Here is a 6924-nt window from a genome sequence, read left to right on the forward strand (position 1 = left end):
GATCCGGATGATTTCGGCGATTTCGTTAATCGCTGTTCCACTGTTCTGATGCGCCACAAGAGTTCTGCAGACCCGGCAGGGCTTTACACTCGGCTTTATAATATTTTTGGCTCCGGGCTGTCGGAGCTTTCACTTCGGCGATTCCAAAGGCAACCACTCCTCTATACTCCTCCGATGCGATATTTGGGTTCGGACCCGATATTGCATGAATCAATTCTTATAAAATTTCAATTCCGGAACAGTGTTCCACTTAGGGAATTATGCGTATTCTCTGTGTAAACAGAGTTATTTACAGAACTCTGTAATGCAACATTTTAACACTTACGTGCACCGATATGAAGAAGTCGAGCTTTAGTCACTTCTTTCATGGATTCAAGGCTCCCATTCGATTCTTCTGAATCGCTGCAACTTGTCTCAAAAATCTCTCTGTGATTCCTCTTAAGGAATTCCCTCCTCTGTGTCCTGCAGAATCCCAACGAACTCACAATAATTCATACGTTATGAAATATTCTTCAACATCATTGACACAACAAGAATTAGTTCAGAATCTCCATATATATTAATATAAAAGTAGAATTACACTCGAGACTCCTCAGTGTCGCTCACACACATGCACAGGCATGCAGGCCTAATATTTGATACTTCCCTCTCTCACAGGATGATTCTCAACACTCGTGGCCTTCTCCTCACAAGCCAAATACTCACTCTAGTGGCCTTTCCTTACCCGTAGGCTTACATTCCTATATATAATAAACATTGATATCAAAAGCCTAGAACTTCTACATGCATACATATGTGGCAAAAAGCCTCTTGAGGCTTTATTCCATCTTTTCCTGTTTTAAAACAAAAAAGCCTCTTTATCCACATCTATTTCTTTTATGCCTAAAAGCTCTCCCTTACTCCTAGAATCATGGGACTACTCATGCTCTTATTTATTTATTTGAGAGCATCTAATTTAAATCATACTTAAATACTACTTAGGAAATTAATTCCTAAAATGCATGACCCCCCTATGTCTATTATTTACAATAATTTCCCTTGGGTTGAATGCTCCTGCATCAGACTCCCAAGGTAGAAAAATTTCATGATCTCCTGATCATGTGTTCAGATCTATGTTTGCCTGGATCCCATATCTTGCGCTGTAACTTCTCATTTCTCATGTACTGATAGAGGACTCAGAAAATCTTCACTAGCTTTCTCCTCAGCTTTCTCTTGCAACACTTCAGTATGCTGCTCTGAGTTCTTTTTAGACTCCTCTATCAGTACATCAGTATGTTGATTTGCATTCATTATGAGACTGTTAGCTAGTCTCTCCTTCTTACCATCTTCTACTTCATGACTATCATTCATAAAAATTCTCTTCTCTTGCTTCTTCAACAAATCAGCCTGCACATAAGTCCTCTGTCTCTCCAACTCTCTTCTTTGGAGATCTAGTTTCCAATACAATTCAACAACTTCATTAGGAGTAGACCTTGGAAATTTCACATGATTTTCCATACCTTCCCTAGTGCTTGACCAATCATCAGCTGGTCCTTCTCTTTCTATATCAACATCCTGATTAGACTCCTTCATTTTCATCTCCTTCAGAGGTCTTGCTATCTCATCATCGATCTAAACAGACTTCATATTAAACTCTTCTTGCACAAACTCTAAAGCTTGTTCATCTCCCTGTACTGTACCTGCAAACCTGCATAACTCGTTAGTTTTTAAATCACAAGACTTTTCAGTCTTGACTGCTTCCTCCATTATTTCCTTCTGAACAAATCTGCATTTGGAATCTTCAATTCCCATCTCTGGCTCAAGAACTCTAAGTTCCTCCTTCAACAAGGCAATCACAATTTGCCTCAACTTCCTTTGCAATTGTCGCCAAATCACTCTCTTTCCCTTCAGTGGAAAGATCCAATTTCTATTTTGATTTTCCTGCTCTTGCAGCCATTCTTCCAGTACCTGCAATTGTACCTTCATTACTGCAATCTCTCTTTCTCGAACTTCTGCAGTCATCTCATCTCTATGGTGTTCCTCTGAACCTCTTCTTTGATCCTCCATGATCATCTTCTCCAGTTGTATATGAGATCTATCTACCTCATGCTCTTCCAGAACATAATTTTGATTCTGTTGGTCTCTTTCCTTCTTCATGACAATATCAGCCAATTGTCTTTCACCTGCAAACATACACAAATTTTCAGATTTAAAACCATGTGACCCTTTGGTCTTACTTGAAGTTTCAATCTTCAAGTCTTCATCTTCACTATCTCCCAGAAATTCTCCTTGTTCTGGTTCACAAATGGATTCTTCCATTTCAACTTCCTCTTGACTCATCTTCTTGCCATTTACCTTGGCATCCTCTTTCTTATGTCCTCTACTATGGCTTTTTACTGAACCTCTACTATGACTATTAGTAGTCATCTTCTTCTCTTCTTTCTTCATGAGCTCCTTTGCAACAAGCCTCTGCAACAACTAGTCCTCCTGGCTGCAATCTTACCTCACTAAGCTCTCCTCACTTAGTCTTTTGGTAAGCACGGGTCCTCTGTCTGGAACCTCTTCCTGAGCAATACCTTTGCTCCTTCTAGGCTTCTGCAATCTCCCACTCTCTCCTGAGAACACTTCAATTGTCCTCTCTATCCAATTTCTTATTGGATTTTTCAGGTTCACTGCCACTTCTCTATAAGAGTATTCTCCTTACTCTGTCTTTAAGAACTCACTTGGTTCTTCTCTCATAGCTTCTCTTGCTATCCCCTGTGCATTGGCATAAAACACACACTCTTAATTTAAAACAGAGCATAACATATTACCTCTTTTTCAAGATCTCAGCATGATCTTGTTTCACCCATTCTTCTACACTTTGAATGGCTTGTCTTCTGGTTGGCTTCTCAAGTCCTTTTTCCTTCAGAACTTGCATTTAGAAATCTTGCTTTTCTCCTTCCTTTAAGGAATTTCCTATTCCTATTTACTCCAATCCTCTACTGGAATTGCTACAATCTCCCACTGTAGTCTTTTATCATTCATCACATTACCTTTTCTTGTGTGCAAGTTTCCTTTCAAGGAAATCTTCCCCGCTTTAATTCTGTTCTGACAGTAATGCTGCTTTTACCTCAATCCTTCTCTGATATCAACTTCTGCTCTCTGTTGCTCTCTGGAATCCTTCCCCACAGGAAACTTTCCCTGCTCTGATACCACTCGATGAAAAGAGATCTGGGTATAGGCCCAAAATCCCCTTTCTTATATAAATCTCAACCCTCGGACCTGTGGTTATGCCCAAAAAATCCTATCGGAAGCTTTCCTTAGGCTATAAGCCTTTTATAACCATGGACTTACTTTAACTATGCTTTGTAACTATTGGAAGCCACCGCCCAACTGCTGTCACGAGCCACATTATTAAACAACTCTTTCGGAACCCGCGGCCACATATATCTAATACACAGAAAACATTATAAAACCCCACTCCAGTCAACACACGCGAATTTCAAAAGTTATACGCCCGCTTTATAATTATCGGCGGTTCCGGATTTCGGCGATCACAACAATCCTTTGCCTCCAATCTCCGACGCGATGCGGACCTGACGCCTTTATCAACTCCTTCCTATACCGATTTCGGATCCGTCATATCGGTGGATTCGTATCGGCTGTTTCGAAATGCAAAGGGTCTGCAGACCCGATCTCCTTTAGGCTACTCCTTAATATAATTTCGGCTCCGGATATCAGAGCTCTCCACTTCGCAATACTTTCTTGGACCCGACACCTTTCACCACTCCTCCTTATACTGGATTTCGGATCCAGATGATTTCGACGATTTCGTTAATCGTTGTTCCACTGTTCCAATGCGCCACAAGAGTTCTGCAGACTCGACGGGGCTTTACACTCAGCTTTATAATATTTTCGGCTCCGGGCTGTCAGAGCTTTCACTTCGGCGATTCCAAAGGCAGCCACTCCTCTATACTCCTCCGATGCGATATTTGGGTTCGGACCCGATATTTCATGAATCAATTCTTATAAAATTTCAATTCCGGAACAGTGTTCCGCTTAGGGAATTATGCGTATTCTCTGTGTAAACAGAGTTATTTACAGAACTCTGTAATGCAACATTTTAACACTTACGCGCACCGATATGAAGAAGTCGAGCTTTAGTCACTTCTTTCATGGATTCAAGGCTCCCATTCAATTCTTCTAAATCGCTGCAACTTGTCTCAAAAATCTCTCTATGATTCCTCTTAAGGAATTCCCTCCTCTGTGTCCTGCAGAATCCCAATGAACTCACAATAATTCATACGTTATGAAATATTCTTCAACATCATTGACACAACAGGAATTAGTTCAGAATCTCCATATATATTAATATAAAAGCAGAATTACACTCGAGACTCCTCGGTCTCGCTCACACACATGCACAGGCACGCAGGCCTAATATTTGATACCTCCCTCTCTCATAGGCCGATTCTCAACACTCGTGGCCTTCTCCTCACAAGCCAAATACTCACTCTAGTGGCCTTTCCTTGCCCGTAGGCTTACATTCCTATATATAATAAACATTGATATCAAAAGCCTAGAACTTCTGCATGCATACATATGTGGCAAAAAGCCTCTTGAGGCTTTATTCCATCTTTTCCTGTTTTAAAACAGAAAAGCCTCTTTATCCACATCTATTTCTTTTATGCCTAAAAGCTCTCCCTTACTCCTAGAATCATGGGACTACTCATGCTATTATTTATTTATTTGAGAGCATCTAATTTAAATCATACTTAAATACTACTTAGGAAATTAATTCCTAAAATGCATGACTCCCCTATGTCTATTATTTACAATAATTTCCCTTGGGCTGAATGCTCCTGCATCATGTAGTCACTGTCATTATCAATTATTCCCAAGCATGTACTCTTGGCATGGCACCCCATTCTTTTTTTGATTTACGCTTACTCCAATTATGTCACTGCATTAAAATCATAAGGATGGGTGATGATAACTTCTCTGTGATACTACTGACTCTCCATGTTGTGTATTAAATTTAAGTCCCCCTTACATATTTCACAGAGAATCCCCATGCTTATTTATTGCTCGCAGAGATCTACCTATACATCCTCATGGAGTCTCTATTCTGCATTCAAGACCACAACTGCCAATTCATACATCTTTAATACACATTTGTACTACTTCTCTATCAGCATATTTACACTACATAACACTATGATATCCTTTTCCATATCAATGCTTTTACACATAAAGACATATGAAAACAATGAACTCTGACTGTCCTTGGCCCCTTTTGAATAAGCCCCTTTTTTCATTTTTCTCCATAGGACCGAGGGCGGTGACCCCTCAAGGTGCTAAGACCTCTAGACCCTCGATGGGGCCTATATTTCCTTTTTTAACCCCTTACACATGGTTTCATGTTTGTTTCAAAAAATCGACGCTTAATACCCATGAAGGCCCTTTATCAAAGATTTCTCTCTGTTGCACCTATGCTAGCCACCAAGGATCGTCAATCACTGATTCCTGATAGGAAATAAGCATCTTGTGTTAAGCCATAGTCTTTGGTTCCCTTAATACTTCGCGACCACCTGTTATCCTACAAATCAGAGAATTTCCATTGTGGCAAATGAGCCAACCCTTTCAAACCTCTAATCACCAATTGCCGAAGTGATGTCATCACTAGCCACGTGGCACTTTCTGACTAGTGACACGTGTCACCTAGATATGGCCCACTAGACCATCCAAAACACTAAAACAACCTGCCATGTGTCCCTTTGTACCGTGACATCATGTTGATGTCAACAACCATGTGTCCCTTATCGGAACTAATCAAGTCCTACCACTTGTCCTCCTCAAAGCTCATCTCAGACTACCATCTGTCCTCATCGAGCCCAACCAGATGCCTCCACGTGTCCTCCTAGAGGAGAGAGAAAGAGGCCTGCCATACTTGGTTTTGTAGCGAATTCCTTTGAAAAATTATATTTGGTTCTCTCGGTGATTTAACAAGGAATGAATAGTTCTCAACATTTAGCTCAATTGACGTTCACAAATCGATGATTTTTCAATGCCTGTCAACTTATGAAGGTATCGATTGTTGATCGCTGAACTAACCTAGTCCTCTGACATTGTGATATCGCAAGTTGTTAATTGGCAAACACTTCCGTTGTGCACTAAACCTTCAATCCCCCAATTGTTGATTGTCGGTACCTCCGATATGCGATATCGTAAATCGCTAATCATCGGTTCACTTCCACTATGCACTGAAACTTGAACCCCTGATTGGCGGGACGTATGATATGCGATATGACAAATTGCATGCGATATCGTAAATCGCTAATTGTCGGTTCACTTCCGCTGTGCACTGAACCTTGAACCCCCTGATTGTCGGGACCTCTGATATACGATATCACACATCGCTAATCACCAGCTCTCTTCCATTGTGCATTGAACCTTGAATCCCCTGATCATCGATTGTAGGGACCTCCAATCTCTGATATTACTCACTGCATAAGGTCTAAATCACCCTAAACTTCAGTAGGCCATATCGTTTGAACCAAAAGTCCATTTCTGGACTTCCGCATACTGTTGGAAAGCTATTCTAGAGCACTTTCAAATGAGAGGAGTCTGATTAGCCACTGAGCCCATCTGATACCTTAAAATATGGCTCCAAATTCTCTACAAAGCTGGAATCACAACCACTAAGGCATGAAGCCCCATCATCAGGCTAAGCCTTGTTTGACATCAATGCCAACACTTACACAACCAACCACCTTCATACCATCAAATGTCCAACATATATATATATATATATATATATATATATATATATATATATATATATCTATATATATATATATATATATATATATATATATATATATAGATATGTGTATGTATGTATGTACATACATACATACATACATACATATATGTATATGTATATGTATATGTATGTATATA

The sequence above is a fragment of the Pinus tabuliformis genome, chromosome 1_1 (assembly GCF_031772625.1).
Source record: "Pinus tabuliformis cultivar Carrire ecotype Pingquan chromosome 1_1, CPIR1, whole genome shotgun sequence".
Taxonomy (NCBI): Eukaryota; Viridiplantae; Streptophyta; class Pinopsida; order Pinales; family Pinaceae; genus Pinus; species Pinus tabuliformis.